Source organism: Protopterus annectens, chromosome 5.part0, assembly GCF_019279795.1.
Source record: "Protopterus annectens isolate FY-2018-M chromosome 5.part0, PAN1.0, whole genome shotgun sequence".
In the NCBI taxonomy this organism is placed as follows: Eukaryota; Metazoa; Chordata; order Ceratodontiformes; family Protopteridae; genus Protopterus; species Protopterus annectens.
In genome coordinates this window covers 420,718,764-420,744,580 of record NC_056735.1, presented here as the reverse complement: position 1 = coordinate 420,744,580, position 25,817 = coordinate 420,718,764, and the positions used below count along the sequence as shown (strand labels likewise).

At 39.9% G+C, this 25,817-nt stretch overlaps 1 protein-coding gene across 1 annotated transcript in view; it reads right to left on the bottom strand.

Annotated features, from left to right (window-relative positions):
- MAOB (monoamine oxidase B) overlaps positions 1-25,817 on the bottom strand; it is a gene marked incomplete at its 5' end in the record, with an annotated part of 474,299 nt that overhangs the window by 368,563 nt on the left and 79,919 nt on the right. The gene's annotated exons all lie outside the window — the stretch shown is intronic.

The following is a 25,817-nucleotide window of genomic DNA, read 5'->3' as shown; positions in this document are numbered from 1 at the left end:
GGTGTGGAGCATCTATCTCCCATGATGGTAATGACTAGGTCTAGGATACTGGAGTCCCTGGTGGGACAATGGATTAGTTGATCCAGGGCGTTGGAATTTATGAATTCCAAGAACCGTTGGGAAAAGGTGTTGGTACCCGAGTAGTTTTCCCAGTTGATGGCAGGGTAGTTGAAATCAACCAGTATTAGGGTGTTTGGTTGTATCTTAACATTTCCAGTATGTTTAGAAAGGTGTAGTGAGAATCTTGGGGCATGGTGGGGGATCTGTAGCAAGCTACAATTTGGATTGCAATCTTACCTAGTGTTAGTTGCACCAGGAGAATTTCAGATGCATTGTGTTGGGCAACTAGCCTGGAGGTGCGAGTGTCCTTGGTGAATATGGACATTCTTCCACCTTTAGTGTTTCGGTCTTGGTTTGTTGGCCGAAAAGTGTGGTAAGAGTTGTAGCCTGGTACTGCAATGGGTACTCTCTGGAGCCTTGAACCAGGTCTCAGTTACTGTACAGATATCGATGTTCTCCATTTTTAGGAGTGCCTCGAGAAAGTGCATTTTGAGGTTTAGACTTCTAGCATTGAGTAGCATTACCTTCAGATTTTGCATGCTTGTATCTGTTTCGGTGGTGGTTTTGTCCTTTGAACCTTACCTAAAAAAGGCACTATAGGGGTGGCAAGAGCTTTAGCCAGTAGCCTGAATCCCAGGGGTGACAGGTGCAGACCATCTCTGGCAAAGCATCGTGGTTTGTCAATCATGTCGTCCTAGGCAGACAGATACTGGATCCCCTTTGAATGACACCAGAATCTTAGCCAATTGTTGAAGTCAATCATTTTGTCCTTATACTGTGGTATCATTCTGGGCGAAGGCAGGATGCTACTAAGGGCTAGGGTCTTACCTGCCTGGAAAACATGATCAGAGAGCTCTTCCATGTCTCTTTTCATATAATCCAGGGAGGCACGTCTCAAGTCATTCACTCCAACATGGACAATGACAGAGTTGTACTTGTACTTGTTGTGGAGTGACTTGAATGCATGCGTTATGTGGCGGATCTTGGCAGCTGACTGTAATTTTCTCCTTGTTCAACCTGGTGAGTGGGGACATCAGTGTGCCTGACTATAGAGTCACCTATGACTACAGTGTTGGGTACATTGTCTTGCCTTAGAGGCTGTTTTGGGTAGCACACTGGTGTTGTGAGCTATGTGTCACTTTGGTTGTGACTGGTGTTTGTTTGCGTTTCAGCTTCGGAGGTCCTTGTTGATTAGGCAGGTTAATGTTTAGAGCCTCCACATATGTGGGTTTAGTGATGATATGTGTGGGTGTTGATGGTGTGGGTTTTTAAGGGCTATGTGTTGCTTGAGGTGTAGTGCAGGTGTTAACCTTCTCCTCTTGACTGTCTAGCATAATCTTGGCTGGAGAGAGCTTTGTTTCCAGTTTGGCTATGTAAGTGCATCGCTCGCAGGTTGTAGTGTTGGGTGATAGGAGGCGAGAGTTGTCTGTGTACATGAGGCAGCTGCTGCATTGCCCCATTATGCCCAGATTCACCAGGTAGACAGGAGAAATCACCAGAAGCTGACCCTTGGACATGCTTGTTGAGGAGTTTTTTTGTAAAGTACAAGAGCTGTTTTCCCTTACTTTTGCAAGGTACTTTGCAATTATAGGCTGTTTAGTGCCTATGATTAATTTCTCCTTATTAACAAGGAGAGATGAGTGCTTGTATCAGTTTAAGGCTTCCTAGTGCTTTCCAGCAGGTTCTACAGCAAGTGCTAGTCACAGGGGTTCAGATTTTAGTGCTACTACTGAGAAACCAGCTAGTTCTAAGGGAAATTTTGAAGAGCAGACTTTGTGGCACCTGGAATCGTTTAACAGTAGCCCTGTGGTGCTGCACGGTGTGTAAAATGCACAAATGCGTGTGTTTTTAAGCCAGAAAGTAGAAAGGGATAGAAATCAGCCCAAAATGGCTGAAATTACAATTTCAGAGCTGAAAACCACTCCTCTAGTGTTAGACAGGCAGTACAATACTCACCATTCCCACTGGTAAGCAGTAGGACTTCCCTCTACTACAGAAAGGTCTGGATAGCTCTGAACACAGAAAATAAAGTCCTGAAACCAGCAAAGCCTGGGATTTGGACTATACTAGCTAGGCAAGATAGGAAACAAGCAAACAAGATAGTATTTTTTTTGTTTGTTTAAACAGGCTAAACAATGCAATAATACACTAAATAAACACAGAAAAGGCTAATGCACTTGAGTGTGTAGCCCTAAACAGTAAATACAATTAGAACTCTGCAAAATTAGCAATTTAAAACTTTTTAAATGAAGCAAGGCAAGTGCACAACTGAAAAACAATTTAAGAGGCAATAATACAGTAGAATAAGTAGCTAGTCTACATATACAGAAAAGTCTATATATACAGAAAAATATCTAAAACACACTAAAAGAATTCAGATGGATGCAGTGCAATCTAGAGCACTTGAGTTGTAGCAATATTAAGGCAAATACAGTTTTAATAGATGCACTAAAATATACTCTATATTTCCAAAATGTTTGAGAAGCACAGTCAGAAAAGTTTGTTAAGAAAGGGAGAAAGAAGGAACAGAAGGAAAGAAACTAAGTGGGTTGGCCTTCTCAGATGTTCTCTCTGTATTAGGTAAAATGAACTAATGATACTAGACTGGGAGGAGTGTCCGAGATCAAATTTAGAGTAGGGGCGGGCAACTGCAAGGCCAGCAGGTATAAAGACAAGATACCAATAACGAGTTAGGGTGGGAGAACACTACAGAAATGTTTATCACAAGTGAGCCAATAGTTATGAAATACAGTACAAGTATGCAGTGTACAATAAAATTGCTATAAATATCTAGAATAAGCAATAACTACTAAAATAAGCAAAATAACAGGCTACTTATTGCTATATATCACAGATCGGCTGCTCCTCCTTAGATAGCTGTGTGTGTAATGGCTGAAACACTCAAGTTAACTTCTTAAAAGAAAGTTGAAACCTGAAACAACTTTACAAAAAGCTCAAAAGAACCAGTGAGGTGCTTTCTCCAAGCCATAGCCCTGGCAACCCAACTAGGCAATAACCATAAATACTAAAGTGTGGGGTATCTTTCTTTCTCTCTTGAAGGCTGTAGGGGATTATGGTGGCTTCTTTAAATAGGATGCACAAGAAACAAAAACTTTGATGGGTAGGTGTGGCACATCCACTTTTTGCATACTAGCTGAAAAGTACTTCTTTGGTATATTTTTCTTTCATGGTTATGTGGCTTTTGATAGACTATGCCCTCACATAATTTCTCTCAGCTGGTATTGAATTTAGAAAAATCAAACTCATTAAAAATCAAAGTGAAGTATCTAAAATGGTAGGTATGGTTAGGTACAGTTATACTACTTTATCTAATGCAGTAAAAAGGTATCAGCTGATTGTGGCAATTAGGTCATAAGTATATTACCAATATGTCCTGAATTGCATCATTAAAATCTAAACTGCCGACTCCATGGAGTAGTATCAAGGTGTCAGCATGTGCTTCAAATTACACATATTCTGCTACCAGCCTGGCATCATAAGGAAGACTGGGGAGAGATCTGCGAATAGAACAGCAGCAGGCCAGTTGTCCCTCTTAGGAGGGGTAGGATAAGCACTGCAGTGGCTGCTCTATATAGGAGCAGGAGACCGGGGATTCAGCACCTACATGACAAAAAACTACTACACAAAGGCAAGCACTACTGTAGCCATTGTGAGGGAGTGGGCTGCTGCTGCAAATGCAAGCTGTTAGGGAATGCAACTCGCACGGCAAATAATTTGCCAGTTGGACACAAGTGCAGTAATGGCATCTACTTACCGAGCCTTGGTTGATATTGGGACTGCTTAAATTAATGCGTTTAGTTGTTTTAGTGTGTGCGCCAGTTGTGTTTGTAACTGTAGCAGGGAGCTAGAATTCTCTTTTTGCTACAGTTACATGGAATTGTTTTTTTAAGTCCTTAGCCATGGAGGACAGTTTTTAGGTCCTCAGCTTTGAGTTACAGACATGCACATCTGAATATTGCATAGGCCATCAATTGACCTAGCTTTGGCTCTGGAAGCAAGTACTCTAAACTTCACTTGTGCAAAGGAGTTTGCAACAGACATGCATGTTTCACTGTATCATCGTATGATCTAGGCAGTTGTGATTAAGGGGTGTCATTGTATGATCAAGGCAGTTGCGATTAAGGGGTATCAGAGAGAGTACATCCCTTACACAACATGAAGAATTGTCTCACATTCATTTTTCAACCCTTGAACGATAATGAATGGTAGTAATCAAGATGCACAAGACATTACAGCTTCTCCCCAGAAAGAGGGGTCTCACCTGGTGTCTCCCCTGGTGAAAAGACATAGATAGGTTTCACAACCATAGCAGCCTACGGGAAACATATATGGATTAAGACCATTTCTGACATAATCCAGTGAGGAGATGCATAAAGAAATATTTAATGGAAAATGTTCTGCTATATTTGACTTTTATAGTAAATAAAGCAAAACTGAACAGTTTGAAGCTTCATTCTATTCAGATTCCAGAGTTTATACAGATGGATAATTTAATGCATTGCATTCAATCATTTTCTACTTAAGTCATTTAGATATAAAATAGTCGGTACTCATTTATTTTAACTAGCACAAAAGCAGTAGCATCTAATCATTTTTATCACATAAGATTTAATTTACTGTGGCAAAGTTTAACTGCATTACAAGTGCCACTTTCACTTCACTTGTGTTGTATGTGAAACTTCAGACACAACAACCAAATGTAAACATGGTTTGTATCAATCCCTATTAAATCAAAGCATCTGTATTTATCCATTTAATGTCATGGAAATTCAGTGAAACAGTGATCATACATGCAGTTGTTCAGTTTTCTTCTGCTAAGCTGAATACTTGCACACCTGTTGGAGACAATGAAAGTACAGTTTTGTACCTACCATAAATGTAGATGTCCGATAGATATGCAACTGCAGTCATAACATATGGGTTGTCCTGCCTCAGGCAGCCTGGGTCCGGCGTCGGCTGGTGTCGCCTCCTCTCCGACGTCAGAACGGCTGGAGTATAAAGGCATCAGCCAACGCCCTCTTCTTCAGTTTTTCTTGCCCCAGATGCCAGGTGCCCTCCTAGGAAGGCTAAATTTGGTGAATGGATAAACAATTCCAGACATGCACAACAGTAATAAACAGATACACCATAGGAGGTACCCCCAGCTAATAGGAATAGGGGTAGTGGACCCATAAAGAAGGTTGCAGAGGAGTAGGAGGGTGGGAAAATCCGACTGCAGTTGCATATCTATCGGACATCTACATTTATGGTAGGTACAAAACTGTACTATGTCCTTCAAGAATGCAACTGCAGTCATAACATATGGGTTGAATACCATAGCCAATCTGGGGGTGGTTGGAACTAAGGAAGTGATGGTGTAGCTAAAATGCCCTGCAGGACTGACGAAGCAAAGCCTGCTCGGGATCTGGAGTATAAAAGCAGGTTGTAGTGCTTGGTAAATGTATGCACGGAGCTCCATGTAGCAGCCTCTAGAATGTCCTTTGTAGCCACTCCTCTTAGGAAAGCTGTGGATGTGGCTATAGCTCTGGTGGAGTGTGGCCTAATATTGGCTGGCACACCTTTTCCATGAAAAGAATAGCAGAATCTGATGCAGTGTCCAATCCATTTGGAAATTGTTTGTTTGGAGATTGCTTTTCCTTGTACTCCAGCAGCATAGGCTACAAACAGTTGGTCAGACTTTCTGGTGGCCTTAGTTCTGTCCAAGTAGTAGCGTAGTTGTCTGTGTATGTCCAAAGTATGCAGTAGTGCTTCCCCCCTGTTTTGAGGATTGGGGAAGAAGGTAGGCAGGTGAATGGCCTGATTTAGAGACACCCTGGAAATTACTTTTGGCATGAATGAAGGATTGGTTCTTAGAGAGACTCTGTCCTGATGAAAAATGAGAAAAGGAGGTACTGCCATGAGTGCCTGTATCTCCGAGACTCTTCTTGCTGATGTGATAGCCAATAGGAAAACCGTTTTCCATGCGAGAAATTGCATTTCAGAAGTTGCTGCTGGTTCAAAAGGAGGAAGAGTTAATTTTTCCAAGACGAAATTGAGGTCCCATGCAGGTACTGGCGGTTTCCTGGGGGGTTTGATATTCTTTATCCCTCTTAGGAACTGTCTTAGCAAAGGATGTGAAAACACAGGTGGATCACAATTGTATTTTGCTGAGATTGCTGATGCATGAATCTTTATGGAAGAATATGAGAGACCAGTATGAAACATTTCTGCCAAGTATTCCAATATCTGAGGTATACTCAAGACTGTTGTATCCTGACCCTGTTAGCATTCCAGATGATGAATCTCTTCCACTTGGCTGAATAGGTTTTTCTGGTGGAAGGTCTGCGTGCTTCCAGTAAGATCTCTTGAACTTTTTTGGAAAGAGAGATATCGGAAGGAGTTATGGTAACCTCCAGGCTGTCAGATGCAATGTTTTCAGGTTTTGATGAACAGTCCTGTAATTATGCTGTGTTAGAAGCAGAGGCCATAGGGGCAGAGGCCACGGCTTGGTCCGAGTTATGCTCAACAGCAATGGGTACCAGTGCTGCCTTGGCCAGTCTGGAGCTATCAAAATGCCTGTTGGTTGTTCTGCTTTGATCTTCAGTATCACCTTGGTCAGCAGTGGTAGAGGAGGGAATGCATAAATTGTTAGGGAATTCCAGCTGAAGGAGAGAGCATCCGTTTTCCAGGCTAGAGGATGGTGGATCCTTGTACAGAACTTTTCCAGGTGATGATTCATGTGAGAAGCAAAGAGATCTATGTCCGGTCTTCCCCATGTCCTTGTTATTTGTGAGAAAATGTGAGGATGCAGCATCCATTCGTGTGGATCCAAGAAATTCCTGCTCAGCTTGTCCGCCAGAACATTGTCCTTGCCTGGCGCAAACTGGGATTGCAAATGTATCTTCATACTTAGGGATTTTTCCCAGAGAATCATTGTTAGTCTGCAGAGGGGATAAGAATGAGTGCCTCCCTGCTTGTTTATATACCACATCACAGTGGTGTTGTCTGTCCTTATTAACAAATGCCCTTGTTGAAGTGATTTTTCGAAATTCTCGATTGCATGTATCACTGCCAACATCTCTTTTTGGTTTATGTGCAGATGCCTTTCCCTTGGTGTTCAATGACCTTGAATGCATCTGCCTTCCATGTGCGCCCCCCATCCATGGTCTGAGGCGTCTGTTGTAATCATTTGACCTGCTTGAGATTTGTTGAAAGACATGCCTTTGTTTAACTGACTTGCTTGAGCCCACCACAAAAATTCTCTTTGTAGACATGGAATGAGTGGGATTACGTCCTCTAGGCTTTGGCTGTGTTGGGACCATAAGTTTTTTAAATACCATTGCAGCTTTCTCATATGAAGTCTTGCCAAAGGTATCAGAAGAATGCAAGATGCCATGAACCCCAGGGCCTGCAGGATTTTCCTTGCAGTCAGCTGGGAGAACTTTGCTAGGCCTTTGAAGTATTCTGGTAACTGCTGTTGTTTTTCCTCTGTGAGATAAGCCATTTGTGTGTTTGTGTCCAGCTTGGCTCCTAGGAAAATAATTTGTTGGGATGGCAGGAGTCTTGATTTCTGAATGTTGACCGTGTATCCCAAGGCCTGTAGTAATTGAATGACATAGTCCAAGTTTGCTATCAAGGCTTGTTTGTTGTCTGCTTGTATGAGGCAGTCGTCCAGGTAGGGGTATATTTGAATCCCCTGGAGTCTGCAGTGTGCCACTACTGATGCCAGGCATTTTGTGAACACTCTGGGTGCAGTAGATAAGCCAAACGGCAATGCTGAGAATTGATAATGCTCTGTCCCTGCAAGAAATCTGAGGTATCTTCTGCAGCTTTGTCTGATTGGGACATGCAGGTATGCCTCCTTGAGGTCCAGAGTGACCAGTCAAGACCCCTTGCCCAGCATGGGAAGGAGTTGCTGCAACATCAGCATTTTGAATTTTGGCACAATGAGGTAAGTATTTAGAGTAGACAAGTCCAGTATAGGCCTCCATTTGTTTTCCTTTCTTGGAACAAGGAACAGTCTTGAATAAAATCCCTGGCCTTGTTCCTGTGGAGGAACCTTTTCTATTGTGTTTATGTTTAACAGCTTTGAAACTTGAATGAGTGCCTCTGCCCTTTGATGATGTGGCAGATTTGGCATGTCTTGTCTTATTGGTAAAGTATGGAAGTGGAATCTGTAACCTTTGTCTATTAAATCCAGAATCCAGTTGTCCTTGGTTAAGATATGCCAGTTTTTTGAGAATAAGGATAATTTTCTGCCCAAGGGTGCTTCTCTTTGAGCCTTTGTAGGTGGTATGAAAATCAAGTCATTGTGGTTGTACTTGTGGTGCAGCTGGGCTGCCTGTGCCACTTCTTTGATTTGGTGGCTGCCACTGGCAGCCCCTGTAGGAGCCACGGTATTGCCCTCTACCTCGGCCACGCCTGTTTTTTCCCCTTTGAAATTTGTCAGTGTCTGGAAAGGACCAATTCTTTGAAGGCCAATTCCTGCTGAATCTGGGAGGCTGAACCTGGAGGAAATCTTTGACTGTCTGTACTGATTTAGCTTTTTCCTCGATGGACTTCAACACATCTTGTGCATTAGCACCAAAAAGCTTCTGTTTTTCTAAAGGTGCATCAAGTAACTTTACTTTAACATGGTCTGGCAGTGGCTGTTCTTTTAACCAAGCATGTCTACGTATCACAGCCCTAGTCATAGCTGCCCTACATGAAGCCTCCAATGCATCATAACCACACTGAAGAAAATGATTGTTAACCTGCTGAGTGTTATGTACTAGATCCTGCAATGCCTTAAAATCAGTAGACTCAGGGGAGGCTAGCTTTTTCTTTAAGTCATCCAGTAAAAAATCCTGGTACTGAAACATATGAAAAAGGCAGTTAAGTGACCTCATAGCCAGGGTGGTGGAGGTATAAACTTTTTTACCCCATCTCTCCAGGGATCTAGCTTCCTTATCCGCTGGCAGTGGTTTCTTGGCAGTGGAAGTAGCCACTCCCTTGGGGCCCTGTGAAATTGTTTCTAGATCCACAGAATGGGCCTTAAAGAGATGCTTGTGTGTGTCAGGGACCCTATAATATCTGTCAGGCTTGACAGGAGCAGGAGGGAGAGAATCAGGGTTAGCACTGGAGTCGGAGAAAACATCATCCAGGACATCCATAACTGGAGGGATAGCTAAAGGCCTGTGCTGGGGAAGCTTGAGGAAGGTACGTAGCCTTTTCCTGGAGTCAGAAAATTCCTGGCCCTGCCATTTAAAATGCTCCCTCATGGAGTGTAGGACTTCACCGAACGAAAAATCCTCTGGAGGAGAGGCAGAGGGAATTGATTCCTCAGCATCAGAGTCCTCATAGGCCTGAAAGGATTCTTCTTGGGTATCAGAATGCTCAGAATCCCCAGGGGCTTCATCTGAAGAGAGGTTGTCGGCCTGCTCAGTTCTGGGCTTTTTCTCTGCAGGCGGCTGAGAACCTCTGTCTGGATGGGGCTGAGACCCCCTAATAAGGGAAATTAGATCTGCAGCAAGAGACATGATCTGTTTATCAGAAGAAGGGGCCTGAGCAGTGGGTTTAGGATGAGCCTTGGCCTGGCTGGCGGCCTTAGCACGTGCAAAGGCCTTGATGGACATGGATACAGGAGGCCTAGCTGCCCCACGTGCTGGTGTAACCTTGTCCACAGGAATGGTGTCGGGTAGATCCAGAACCTCGGTTTCTGGAGGGAAGTCAACAACCAGCACCGGAGTGGACTCCGAGACCGAAGGACAAGTTACCGCTGTGTCGTCAGCCTGGAGCGGTTGGATTACCGTTTACGAAGGGGCCGAAGCACTCGTGGAGGGTTTTGGAGGAGTATCGGTGGAAGACGCGGGCCGAGGATGTCGGTCCCGGTCCTTACGTTTTTTGGAAGATTGAGTTGTCGGTTGATTCGACGGCATGATATAAGCAAAAGAATCACCGAAAAAGTCTTCGGCAAATTCTGCCCGGTGCCTGAGAGTGCGCTTATTAAAGCAAGCACAGGCAGCACAGGCCGAGACGTCGTGGTCTGGGCCCAGGCAAGGCAGGCAAAGAGAATGGAAGTCCTTATGAGGTATTTGTTTACCACAAGACAAACAATTATTAACTTTCTCAATTTGTTCTGACATCGGCTGAGGCAAGAAAAAATGTTCCCCAACGGGGTACTTAGCTTTTAGATGACTTCAGTACTGAAAACCCAGGAGCTGACCGACTGGCACTTGCGAACTGCTTCTGCTTCGGGCACCGCGGCAAGAAAGACTGAAGAAGATGGCGTCGGCCGATGCCTTTATACTCCAGCCGTTCTGACGTCGGAGAGGAGGCGACACCAGCCGACGCCGGACCCAGACTTTGGAATTCGGCCGACCGAGGGCTGCCTGAGGCAGGACAACCCATATGTTATGACTGCAGTTGCATTCTTGAAGGACATCAACACCACCATTGCAGGTCATAGGAACTACAAGTCAATTAAGTCATGAAACCATTTATGTCTTGCCATCACCCATCTTACGGTGTATTGCCTACTTCAATAGGTCAAAGCAGGTCAGGCTTAGGATAAATTTTCAGGCTCCCATCCAATTATCAAGGTTGCTTTCAAAAGGCGCTAAGATATCACTCTGTTTAACTTGAATGTAAGTTAGTCTATTCCAAAGAAGAAATAAATGTTGAGTGATGACTCTAATCCTCCACCCAGTTTTGTTTATATGTTCATGGATGTTTAAATCTTTACATCAAGTGCTTGAAAAAACTACTGGTGTTATGGAGATGCAAGCAGTCCAGAAGGACAGGATCCTTATAAGAGTGGAATGCAACACACATTGATTACTGTATAAAAGCCTGTACTGAGATAGAGCTCTAAGTTAATTTTAGGATCTAACAATCTTTAGGCCACTAGGCATTTAGTCAGGAGCTGTTGGGGTTTTTCTAGAATCAGTACATATGAAAAAAGGCATCATACTCAATAATTAAAGCTGAGTATAGTGGGATAACATCCTTCAACCTGAATGAGATGTCTTTGGTTATCAGTTGTGCTAAATAGAAGGACTTCCAGACTACTGATAATGCATGGTAGTAGAAAGAGAGAGAGATAGTTATCAACCAAGGTGCCAAGATCTCTGATTGGTACATCAGTGGGGTGCTGGTTATGTAATAGGTAAGGAGCAGAAGTTTTTTTTTTTTTACCAGAAGCAACAATATTACAATTTTATGCATTTAGTTTTAACCTTTTTTTCAATACACTGTTGGCTAGTAAGGTTTAGTTCTTCCTGCAACACCACTGTATCAAGGGATGATTTAATGGTTACACCCAATATGGAGTCAATACAAAATTGTGTTAGTCATGGGGCTAGAGTTAGCTGGTTAGAGTCATAGAAGCGTATCCCAAAATAGGAGGGATCCCTGAACCAGTTGCTGAAGTTTAACACTAGTTACTTTTTGCTTTCTAAGGCGATAACTACCACTTTAAATACATGAGCTCTACTTTAAGCCAGTTCAAATTCCATTATACCACACCTGGGTCTATATTTAAATTTTTTAGTTTGTTAACAAAATTTGAATGGAGAATGGAGTCAAAGTATACCTCTCAACCTCTTAGAGCAATAAATCTGGACAAAGGCATAAATAAAAGTGGGACAAAGGCCCAACACTAGGGTCAATTTATTAAATACTGCTCTTACAAACTTAGAAAGTTGATAGAATAACAGGTTTTGCATTAACATGAATTTTCTGAAGGATATGAAGTCTGAAAATCAAACGTCTATCATTATTTTCTAACTTCCATCTTAAATGAATTGCCACTAATTTGCTAGAAAAAACCCCACAATTTTAAGAAAACAGACCCAAAATATGACGCCCAAATCTGGACATTCTGAGAAAATCTGTACAGTTGAGAGGAATGAGTCAAAGACCTTAGCTAGGTCCATACAGGCTGTGTGAATTCCATTACCTCTATCCACAGCCTCTGTAACTTTCTCAAAATAATTCACCAGTTTGAGCAGATATGACCTTCACTTTATGAAACCAAGCTGCTGGGGGTCAAGAAGTAAATAATTTTTAAACACCTTTACTAAATTATTACTTAAGACACAGTTCAAAAGATTTTTGTCACAATTAATGTGGTCAGATACAACATGTTGTATAGCCTTACAAATTAAGCCAATCAATTTAATTGATCTACAGTTCCCTGGCTCAGTGATGATTTGTCTGTTATGGATGGGCATTTCAGCTGCTGTCTTCCATGGTTCTAGGACACTGGGACATACCTAGTTGCTAGACGTAAAAGAAAGATTCTGCACAGTCGTGTGACACTACTTATTATACACCCAGGTATGTGGTCTGGTCCCATCAATGTAACATTTCTAACTTTCAAAACACAACAGGACACATTCCTTTAAGAGCTTAAGTGGTGCTAAGGAATCAGAGATTTTAGGAGTTCCAAAGGCTGCCTCTGTGATGAAAGTGAAATGTCCAGAACTGCCATTGTTGTTTTTTTTAAGCTCCTAATGTAGCTACAGAAGGATTTACATGTATCTTTGGCCTCAGTTGCCAGTTTTAGTTCATGATCATCTTTGGTCCTCTTAATAACAACTTTTAGTTTGTTGTTAATTCCCTTTATCAGAATCTTTAAACTGGGCAGATTTATATTTGTTGTAAGATTTTAGTTTTTTCTTCTTCTATTGACGAGCTTACTAATGGCAGTGGCCCACCTCAATGGCTTAAATTTGAACTTTCCAGTACATAAGATTGTCATAGGAACTGCTTGGTATACACCTTCTCCAAGTTGAGATAAAGCTATGAAGCTTAAGTAGCAGCTACAACTTCATGGAGCTAGTGATATTACAAGCACATTTAGAGATCTCATCATAGTGTTTGAATAAATTAGCTTTCTTTCAGTCCTTATACTCAGATTTGTTCACTGAGGTGGAGCCTGTGACTTGAAAAGAGAAGGTTACTAATTTATGGTCAGATTTAATGGTGATATTATGTGAGTGGTACAGAAGGATGCCATGTTGAAATGGATAAGGAACAGAATGTTACATCCTCTAGTATGCTTGTTTACCAGCTTTTCTAGGTAAATTTGGGTATATCAAACCTTAGGTGTATATGAGCATCGGGAAATCATCTTTTAAGAAAGATTTTTTTTTTATTTTGGGTAATCCAAGGAGTACATTCAGGAATTTATCATGGTCACCCGATGATGAGGACAGCATCATATAGCAGCAATGTGCTGACAGTTTATTTTGTTGAGTGCAAGTTAGAGTTCATTGACCACAGTCTGAGGGTCTTTAACAACCTGATTAGCATAGATATAGTCCCTGATAAATATGGGTACAACCCCTGCTGTTCCCCTCAAGCCTGAATGTATGGCATGCACTGATCCCAGATACAAAGGTACTGCTATCTTTACAATGAAACCACATCTTGGTTATGATACAGATATGAATATGTGTACAAGTTCCAGGAAGGCCTCAAGGTCAGGCAGTTTGTTATTTAGGCTTCTGGCACAGACAAAAGATATCCTGATATAATCTGAATTTAAGACAGTACAGTTTTAACCATTGTGTTGGGATGTCCAGTCGCTGAGGTCTGTCCAAAATGGCAGGAGTTTTGACTAGCATGAAGAAGTCATGGAGTGAGAGGTGCAAGCCAACCTTTGTAAAGCAAGTAACCATGTTAACTATCTCATTCCACACTGACACATACTGGACCTAGGTGGAATGATACCATCTATAGAACCAATTACTGAAGCTAATTAATTTTTCATTATATCATTTTAGATGAAAGCAAAATCTCACTCAGCACCAGTCTTATCTACAGTTAACATGTACATGATGAGATCCAACATGTTTTGTTTCATGTCCTTCAGGGTGGAGCACCACAAGTCATTCACACCTGCATGGGTCACACTCATATTTTCCCACTGTAAGGGAATGAAGACCTCATGTAACATCTTGGATCCCAGCACTGGAGAGACAACTATCACCTTGTTCTTGTCTAGGTAAGCATGGAATCAGAACATCTGATAATGGAGTTACCACTTACATTTTAATTTTTTTTCTACTTGTAACTTTACTGGTAATTGCTGGTTTGCAACCTATAGTCCGTTGACTCTTTACTATGTGTGAGGATGGTGGTGTCATGTCTGTAGATCTCTGATGAGAATTTATCTTTCTAGTTTTAGGAGGCTTGAGAAGTAACTTTTTGATAAACTCAGCATATGTTGGCAGAGATAAGGATGGTAGCATGTGTTTCTTTGTCTGTGAGCATTTGGCAGTTCCTAAACTACCTAAAGGCACCAAGTGCAATGAAGCTGGAAATAGAAGGGATGCAAGTTTGCTGGTCATCCATTTCACCCAGGTGGGTCTAGGTCTTATAAGAAGCTGTGCACCAATATATAGTAACTCAATAGTTAATAGGTACAAGGATCTTAAGTACAAGAGGTCACATTAACGAAGTCAGTAGCAATGGCAGCAGTAAATAAACCTACACAATGTTTAACCAGAATAAGAACTTAAATGAAGAGGTCACAATAGCCAGTGTGGCAGCAATGGCAGTAGTAAATAAATAAATAACACGCCTACAAGAAGTTAGTTTAAGAAATAAGCAGAAGTAAATTGGTAGCAATAAACGTGAGTCAGTAACATGGTTAAGTACAGCAACAGTGAAAACAAGAGATCACTGAAAGCACACAGCTGCTTAGAACTGCGGGGAACTTGAACCAGCACCATATAAACACTCTCAATATGTATCAACATAATGCTGAGGGTTCAATTCAGCTCACTAGCCAAAAGCAAAAACAACACAATTAGGTCACTTGGAAGAAGAAATTAAGAAAGGCACCCACTGCTTTAGAGTGTCAACTTCTACAACTATGTGCAATGCCCAATGTCATGTAACTCTGCTCAAACAAGGACAAAGTCGAGCAAAGCAGCAGAATTTAAAATAATGCTGAAGCAATCAACAGCTAATAAAAAAATAACAATGTTAGCTCACTTACAGCAAGTAATAGCTTAGAACATTGCAAATTCCTCTTCTCTCACAACAGAAAAATTAGTAAATCGGTTCTAAACATTAAGCTATACTGGCAGGCAAAACAATAACTCACTCGTTCTTGCATTTCTTTCTGCCTAATAGGTAGCATCTAATGGGAGTGTTTGAGTGTGGATGACAGCAAGGAATTAAGTACATATACAGTAAGACTATTTTCTTTCTAACCAAGGAAGAGCACTGAATGACCTGCAACTTTTTTGACTACATTTGGTTAAGTGATTTGTTTTAAGTCACACAGCAGGCAAATAAATGCTGAAGGAATTAGAATCTGGAAACCAGGAAGCAGCGTGTTAATAGTTCTTGTTAATCCTCTGACCTAATTGCCAGACCACTATAGAAAGCAAATTATCAAAATGAGCAATGCAGTTGATTAAAGAAATGGAAGACCTACAAATTCAAACATTTGAGTAATGAACTTTTTAGCAACATGTCTTTTAAACAAATACCTCTACATATATTATATAACATTGTGACTTTCAGCAAACCAGCTGAAATCCATGATCAGGATTCACAACTATTTCAAGAAGACCCTTACACTGGTGGTACAACAACTGAATGATGAAAAAATCATCGCATTCAAGTTTATCATGTTTAGGACATCAAATGGTGAGCTCATCAACAGCTTCTGCATAGACATGTCGTAAAAAAACAGTACTGGTAAGTGATAGAGTTTTAAGGATAGGCTGCTACAAAAGGGATTATTTTTATTGAATGATTGATTGACTTATCTATTTACTGGTCTATCTTTTGAGGGAGATATTACTAAATTTATAGTCAACATCCACTGTTGCTGATATTCTAAGTGATGAATTCCACACTTCACCTCTCTGTGAATTGAGTTTCAATTACTAGTTATGTTTCCTTACACCCTTCTTTGTTATGCAAGTCTCAACAGCATGGCTATTTCTAATTCATAAATGACAGCAAATTTTCACAAAGGAGGCTAGCAATATACTATAGGAAACAGTAAAGGAATTACACCTTCCCAGTTTGTACCACATAGCAGTTAGCCAGTGAGCAATGTGATGTAATGTACAGGCCCATGTGTGATCCATGAGGTCTGTAGTGGTACTGCACTGGGGTCATGTGTATATCATAATATTAGTTGTGGAATGCACTAGTGTGGTCTGCCTTATACATGCAAACTACCTTTTTGTTACTTGAGATAAACGTTAGGCAGAGCACTAGGTATGCTTTTTGGTGCTTTTGTGCACTGCATTGCCCCTGCATAATTTCTACCCATGTGGTTCATTGCAGCCACTTGCATGCTTATGCATATCCAATATTTATGTTGCATGCGTATTTGATATTAACCTGGTGGCATGCATAGTAGCTGCAAAAGCAATTCTACTCATTAACAACATGTTTATATTGCTGATGTGTATAATGTAATTAGAGTTTTTAAAAGCGCCATCAATGTTTTGAACAGCCTACAGGAGTATACAAAGATACATTCCTAAAAATTAATGACTGAGAACTGATAGCAATAAGTGAGGTTTAGGGAACTGACAAATGTATTACCAGGTATTGGAAGCTGGAGCCATAATGTTAGGATGAGAAAAGGAAGGGCAATCTGGCCAAGTGTGGTAGAGATGAATGGAGGTCAGACTGTGCCCCAACTGATCTGAGTTTGATTAGTAAACCTTGACAATAGCAAAGCCAGCTGTGATGCAGTGGGAATGAGCAGCTGAATTCAGCTTGTCCATTCTTTGGGGATGGAGTGGAGGATGCCCCATTATCTGTTTTATGAATGTAGAGACATCTCACAGATTAGGGACTGTAGGCGTGCTATTTGTTAAAGAAAGTTGTACACACTAGTCAAAGAATACAAACAGCTTTGAAGAGCTGTAAGCAAAACATACCACACTGCCGATTTTGGCATGTCTGGTAACTACTAAAAGGGGGGAAGGTTAGGGCCAAAGTTTCCTAAGAACCTGGAATCAGGATGGCAGTGTATGTTTCCTAGCATCAACATCGTTGGTAGTTAAACATGGAGTAAGATGTCCGTGGTAATCATTCATTTAAGTTAAATATGACTGGGAAATAGCAGCTGAGGTTAAAATGGTGGTGTGTATGTGTTGTTTGGTACCAGCCTAATCAAGAAATACCAAATATGATGAGGTTGGAAGAGGTGTTCTGCTAACATTCAGCCAATTTGGAAAATGACAAAACAAGGGAGGTAAGAAGGGCTCTAAAGGGCTCTATGTAATTTTACATAAAGTGACTTTCTTTATGGCAAAAAGGGAAGAATGTTTATTTTCTCATCAATAGCTGTCTAGTCTAGGTAGCTTCAAACTGCTTAGCAAAGACCTTTACAGTTTACCTGAGGATTCTTCATGATCACAGGACTTGTATTTAAGAACATCAAATAAAATGGCAAGAAAAGTGTTGTAACTAAAATCCAATACAACTGGTGTCTGTAATTATGAAGGAATATAATATTACTAGTTTATACCCTCTCAATCTGGCTAGAAGTTATTATTTTTGCAGTTAATATATTCAAAAATATATAATCCAAGTGAAAGAATGCAAATCCCACCATGGATTTATAGGAACACTGACCGCAAGGCAAAGACATGAAAAGAAAAGCAGTTTCAGTAAGCAATCTTCAGAAATAGGCCAGCTAGCTGACAAGTACCAGCATGGATTTACTGTGTGAAAACGATAATAATAGGATTGGACAGATTAGCAAATAAAGAAATCACAGGAAAAATAGCCACGGTATTAAGAGATTCTTAAAACTGTGTTTAACTGCTGGGGACAATAAAGTTGGAAGAATGACGATAGGAAATGGACACTCAAAAACAGTATGCCATCTGTTTTATGCCACCACTGACCTCTTCATAAATATAGAAAATTCACATTCGGGAGTATAACTGACCATAATTTAAGTGATAATCTTAGCCAAGATTCTTCAATGATGAGGTACACTGTGGAGCTAGTCTTACCTTTTTTATGAAACTGTTAAGTTGTCATGATCACTGCTACATAACCAATCACTTGATGTAAGCTGCTTTGTGACTTGATTTTTGGATGCAACATCTAAATTAATTTGTGTTTACTGCCTGGTTTATTATAAATTGTCCTCTCTATTGATCACTACAGAGGCTCTTTCACAAATGCAGCCTCAGGAATAACAACAGTAAATGGGAGGACAAATTAAATACCAGTTTAAATTAAATAACAGACCTGCAATACTTCAAAACATTAATGCATCAAATCTGGGCCTTGGAAGTGTGAATAGATTACATTACAAAAAGCTTTCTGAAAGCAAATAAAATCAAACTGGCATCTAAGCCATTTACAATATGAAGAAGTGTTAATTACAGACCTTTAATGTTATGACAAAACCTGTAGCAGTAAAGGATGGTGTGAGCTTAAAGGGAATGGACACTTTAATTCCTTAGAAGAGATCTGGTTTAAACCTGTTCTGTATGACCTGCATTTGACTGTGTGACCTAAATATACACCTGTGCTTGACATGTTCATTTAATCTTGCATACATCCTCTACACATATCTGCAAAATATAGAGAAGCAATTCAAACAGTTAACCCCTTTAGAATTTATACATGTGGCTTGTCAGAAAACACTTTAACTTTGATATTTTCATTCAGCAGGACTGTGGTACACTATACATACAATGTAAAATTAAATAAAATGTCGACCTGTGTATGCAAACTGCATTTACAATAAGCGTGTTTGGTCACTTGAAACATTAAACTGTTGATCTTGCCTTATTGCCTCTAATGATGTCTAAATAACTAGGTAATTCAATTTTACTGTTATGCATGCCTTTCCAATATTTGTAGAATGTACATCCTCATTTAATGGGATACCTCAATATGTAAAATGCAATAGATATACATGCATGGCACACAAATACATTTAAATTTTGTTTAGTTTAAAACATTAAACATAACATAAACACTGCATGGTGCAATCACTTTCTTTCCAAATGAAATAGCTGCTTCTATTCCATTTTGTGTGTCAAAGAAAGCAGCTGCCGATCATGCTTATTAAAACATACAACTCTGAAAGCATTTCATCAAACTTGTAGATATGCAGAACACAATTTTGATAAGGACACTATGTTAAATGGTGGTATTGTTATGGGTGTCTGTTTTGAAAAAAAAATGCAAATGTTATTCTATAAAAAGGTTTTAATACTGGTAACATATTAGCAATTAAGGGGAATCATGGATTTGCAATTTCCAACCATCTCTGTACTAAGCTTAGTTGAAATGGGCATCCTGAGACAATGCAGCAACTGTCGTGTTTACTGAGAACTACCTACTACTTAAACAAACTGACAGTGTGTGAGAGCTGCAGTTATTTAATACTACTGGAGGCAAAATTCTCACATGAAGACACTACAAACAATGACAGGTTGTCAGTACCACACAACACCACACTAAACCTATCAAAACAGATCAGACTAAAGACACAGATCTACATATGCTTAGGCCCTTAAAAATAACCTGCCTGAACCACAAAAATCTCCTAAATGTAGCCTAAGAAACAAACACCCTCAGTAATCTATCAAACGTACCAAACAAGCAGCACCCATCATGAGACATACATCAGAGTCACATTGTCACAGTTTAAAAGCCCATAAGGCAAACATTTATACAACTCAACATCCTAGTTAAAGGTGACGCACAGATGTACCATTCACCAGACTGTGCAAGAAGAGAGTCACAGTCAGTTGCCTATCAGGCACCAGGATTTGCCACATTGCGCAGGCACTCAGGTCTTTGCACTACAAATACATGTATGACACAGTTATAGTACACATAGGTGTAAATGACTTAAGTCATAACTCCCTGGACTATATAAAGAAATACATGATGGAGAGCCTGGAATTAGTGTCCGAGGTAGGTATGGGCATAGTCTTGAGCAGCATTTTACTTTCACAAAGAAAGATGCTGCAATACAAACAAAAGATTCTTGACTTAAGTAATTGGTTTAGCTTCTGGTGCCATTCAAAGGGGGCCCAGTATAAATATAGATATAGATATACACATAGATATAGATAAGGGATGGTCTGCCCTATCCCCCGAAGATTTCTGAATACTAATAGTTCAGTAGCATAGCTAAGAAAGGGCTAGAGGGTCAATTGCCCCAGGTGCAAAGTGTTGAGGGGGGGCATGACCAGATGATCTGGATCTCTAATGCAAAACTGGATTTTAAAAGCTGGTATTGCATTTGAGGTTAAACCTGAGTTCTATAGTTCTGTGTGTGTGGTCTAAACCATAGCAACTGCTAGTTACAGTGCAGCAATCAGTTTGCAACAGTTTGAAAGTAAAAAAAAAACAAAAAAATACTTTAGTGCTCCATGCAGGCAAAGTATAAATGGTAGCAACTGTTTGTTACATTTGTAGTAAGCTGTTTGCTGTAGTTTATAAGAAGTTTTTTTTTTTTTTTTTGTTAAGTAAAACATGAGCACCATAGCACTCCATGCAGACAGGGTATAAACTGCAACAGCTGTTTGCTACATTTGTAGCAAGCAGTTTGCTAGAGTTTATAAGAAGAAGAATTTGGTATTATTTTTTTTTAATATAATGGAAGAGAGTCGGAGGCAGGGCACAGAAACAGAACCTGAATGGCTGGACAGGAGGGAGGGTGGCATGTTTTGCATCTGGCCACCTGGTTTGTATGCCAGAAGAATGAATGTCCATTTTTGTTCTTCACTTAAAGAGCTGAGGGGGTGAGGTGCTGGTTCACGGGACAGGCACAGGCTGCTGGTTGAGCCAACTACACTTCTGTACTTTATTTATTTATTTAGTATTTTTTTCTGTACTGGTTAAAATTTTATCCACATCCATAGTGCCATTTTTAGGCAATGTCAGTCCTCAAAAGCTTCAAACATAACAAAACAAAATCTGGATGACATAAAGGTATTGCTGCTCAATGCTAGAAGCCTTAACAAAAAGCTCCACCCCTTTAAGCATTCCTTATACTGGAAAACACTGACTTATGCATTGTTATGGAGACTTGGTTCAAGGCCATTGAGAGCACCCCCATTACTGCAGGGTTCTAATGCTGACCACACATTCAGGCCCACTGCACTAGATGAAGTCACTAAAGGTAATGGTGTTTCCATATTTGTAAAAAAAAAAAAAACACTTCACCTCCGGATTAGTTAGACATACTTTCTAGTTAACTAGCATGGATACCCTATGCATTAAGCCAAACAACGTTATCCTAGTAGACTTCAACTACACCTCCATGAACATCCTTTAACTTTTATGCCAAGAGATTTCTGGACTTTGTCCTCCCCAGCATGGGACAACTTTGGACTCTACCAATTGTTACTCCCTTCCTAGTCAAATCAAATCACAAATCACACTATTCAAATGACATCAGGATGAACGGATGGGTAACTGCAAGTTCATCCCTGGCTTAGCACTCTTGTCCCTCATGGATCGGGCAACATTTAAATGTTCTGCTCATCTCTGGGTTATTTGTACTTACAATATAAGGGTTAAAATCATCATGGGAATATATGCATAAGTGTCTAAAGACCCTCATGGAGCAACAGCCTAGTAAGTATCTTTGAATCTGTGTACATTATTTTTTCTGAGCCAGTTACTTCAACTAATGTGTTATTTCCTCTGTATTTTGGTTGCCTAAAAATTAGTTACGAAGGTACTATCTCTTGCATGGTTGAGTAGGGGTCACTGTCTTCACATATTTTTTAAATGATTATGAATGTGGATGATATCATTTTCAATCTCCTGGCATGATTGCTGAAGTTGATTCCTAGTACTGAATCGAGAGAGGTAACAACTGATACAACATCTTGACCCCACGGAGAAAATGGGAAAATGGAGTATTGATTATGATGATGATGATTTTTGGATTTACTTTGTGCGAAACATGAAATAATTTACACTGTGAGATTCAATTACATGATGTCATAACTTGTGATTTTACCACTCGTCATAAAATTTGTTCTTTAGTCTTAAAGTACAAGATAATTGAAACTAAGAAGGGAAGATGTAATCTATTTTCTGTGTTACACGAAACATATTGTACTTGAAGAGTAGGGAATTTAATAACTTCTTTTCCCACCACTCATCAGAAAACTCTTTCATTGACGATATAGTAGAAATAGTTCATGTATCACATTACCCATACATATTACGTGTGTGTGTGTACACACACACACACACACACACACACACATATATATATATATATATATATATATATATATATATATATATATATATATAAACATATGATATATTTATGTATATATCCTTTTAAGAATTTTCTTAGTATTATTCTAACAAAGTCTATCATCACTATTCTCTCATTAGATGATAAATAAAAACTTTGGGTGAAAATGGGATGAAAGCTCTAAGAGCAAATCAAAACTCCATTTGACATCTGTGACTACCTTATAAAAACAAGACTGTCAACTTCCAAATTTGAATTTCACTCGATTTGGAAAGCTATGCAAATTGTTTACCTTTAATTACCAAAAGTCATTAAAACCTAATCAGAATGGCCAGAACTAACTCACGTTATACTGGACATTTAATGATTTTACTTGTATGGATTAAAATCAAATGTAGACTCCCACATAGAGTGGTCTTGGATGTTGGACAGATGTTGGATTGTCTAAGGATGCCAGTTAGAAGCTGTCAGCAGGCTAATACCTCAGTGTGAGAGACTGACTTGATTAGATTACACTAATCTAAGGTCTTCATAAGTAATGAATTCCCGGGGCATTTACATTCCCTTCATCTATCGGGGGAATGGGAATAAAAATGCAAAGCAAATCAAAACAATTAATATCCTGCACTGTAACGGCAAGCAGGACTTTTGACCAATCTTTCATTCACAGGAATAGAGCAATGGATGTTGGGCAATATATCTGGTCTTAAATAGCTTGCTATCACCAATTTATAACTGTAAATTATTAATACATTTTGTACACAAGGTCAATTTCTAGGCACATGTTTTACATGGCATATAACAGGACCAAACAGGCATTAAGAGCATATTATTATGTGGCAAATTACAAAACTCAGTAATTGCAGCATCTTGTAGCTGCTGTTTCATTTTATGAATACTTTCTAAAACTATCCAAAAAAGACAAAACAGTAGCTGTGACATCTGTGGCATAAAACCTGTTGCAGAGAATGTACTAGTGAAGAATATTAATGACCATATTTTCTCAGCTTGTTTTTTTTTCAAATTTCTATACATTTTACAAAACTCCTGGCACTGGAATATGAATTCCAGGAACATAGCTGGTATTAATGTTTCATATCACCTATCTTTCAGTAATATAAGTGCAATGCTTTTGCAATGTTTTGTCTGTATCACTGAAACATTTGTAGAACAGAAGCTTCTCTGCCATGTAATTTCTAATTTCTGTTATCTTTCAAATTAGCCTATTCTGTATCTGGATATCTGTGGCAGGGCAAACAGCCCCTTTTACAGAAAATTACACTTTGTAAATCATAATCAAAAGAAGTCAAGGCCAGAGCATTATAACTTCCTACTACTTGAAAGATATTACAAAGCATAAAAGGTATTGTTTTTGACAATCTGAAATCACTACAATTTAAACATTTTACTGTTTTTCCCCTTAGTGAAAAGGGCAGCCACCTAGTTATGTAGTGATAAATAAATAAAGAAATTACATCAGAATCTTCAGTATTTTTTTTACCTTTAAGAAACAAATACAAATGATTTACTATATCATATGAAATCTACAGATTTCACAGAGTTCATCCATGCTGACTAAATTGTACAACTCCATGTGGCTCACATCTTTATTGGAGGCCCCAGAATTTAAGCAATTCACTGCCTTACTGAAATATTAATGTAAAAACCATTAAGCACTGTAAAGACTCTGTTTTATGGCCTCAGACATATAAAGACTGCAGAATCTTACCAGGGGCGGCTCGTGCTATAGGATTGCAGGACTGCAGCCCCCCACCTGTAAAAAAAAATAAAATAAATTCCACCCCACTGTAAAAAATAAAAAAAATTTCACAAGTAGTCCTGGAACTCCACACATGCATGCTTAGTTCCTGACTACTGTGTTAGGCAGTCCAGACCTCCATGCACGCATGCGTGCTTCATTCCTGAACTCCAGACTGCTCTGTTAGGCAGTCTGGATAGAGAAGGCAGGGAATTCTGCTCTGCCAGCCCAGAAGTCGGTGTGGTAACAACCACACAGACCAGAAGAACACCAGACTGCATCGCCCGCAGGTTGCAGACTCCAGCCTACTCACGTCTCGCGGGGAGACCCAGAACAGCCTGTGCACAGGCTGTTATAGAGGACAGACCGGTGATCAAGTCACTACGGAGGACTTCACTGCCACGGAAGATCTGCAGGTAGGGTGTCTGGACAGAATTGCTATGGAGGACTTAGCTGCCATGGAGGATTGTGTGTGTCTGTAAAATGCCCCAGTTGCTACATGGTGGTGGGTAGAGAATAAGGCTTGAACCCTATACCTTGGGCCCAAGTGACAAGAGCCTGAATTCCCTACTCACCACCATTTGTAAAACATTTGCAGATTTTTGACTCATATTTGTTCTGTTCTGTTCCTCATAAAAATCTGTGGTTTCTGTATTTGTGTTACTTAACACAGCCAGTAGTGCAGTGGTAGCATTGTTGCCTGACAGCTACAGGTTGTCTGGTTTGATTCTTGGCTGGGGTGCCTTCTGTGTGGAGTTTGCATGTCCTCCCTGTGTTTGTGTGGATTTGCTCTGGTGTCCTCAATGAATATTTGTCCCTGTCTTTTGGACTGTATTCCCCCATTATTTTCTTCATCCAGGTTTTTTGTGCCAAGGTTGAGAGCTATGGTGATAACTGAACTCACTGAATATGTTTGAGGGTTGTAATCCCCCATTATGGGCTTTGTTCAGGTGTTTTGTGCTAAGATGCTGACAGCTATGGTGAGAAATGAATTCACTAAATGGTAGCCATTTAAGTTTCAGTCTTCCTTTCTTTCATAAAACAGATGATTTGGCAAAGTGGTATGTTGTGCTGACTGTTTTGCACAGGGTCCTAGGTTCAATACCTGGCAGTGAAATGTATGGCGGTAACACAACATTTTATTCTAACAACTTTCCAACATTATACAAGCAATGTTTAAAATGTGCCCCTATTTATTGGTCTTTTGCACCCCCCCCCTAAATTTTGGATTTTTCCAGATTTCTTGTCTGCAAAGTTCAGAGATGCAGCTGAGTGTCAAGTAGATTTTACAAGAAGCTGAGAGCAGAGGGGAACAAATGTTTAGTGCTGCTTATGCCAAGTCTGCTTGCATTGTTAATAGCACAATAGGTAGTGTAGCTGCTTTTGATGCAGAAGGCTGTGGGTTCTACTCCCACAGTAGGTAGATGCATTGCACATAATGTACTATATTGTAAAGGGGGCGGATGCTGCAGTCCTTTTTGGTGAAGATACCTAGTAACTATGAACCTGTTATCAGTTTGCCATCCATTCCCTATTGCAATATTACTAGCTTATCATTTTTTTAATGCAACTTAGGCAATTTATTCCTCAAGGGCAAAGGGGAATTTATTTGTAGATGAAACAATGAAATATAAAGTTGTTTGCTAGCAGCAACCTCTTCATTAGTTACAGATTTCTTTAATCTGGACTTATTTAGATGACTTTACGTCTTCAGGGATTGTGCATATTTACTGATACTGGTGGACTGTAGAAGTTTGAGTAGACTTTTAT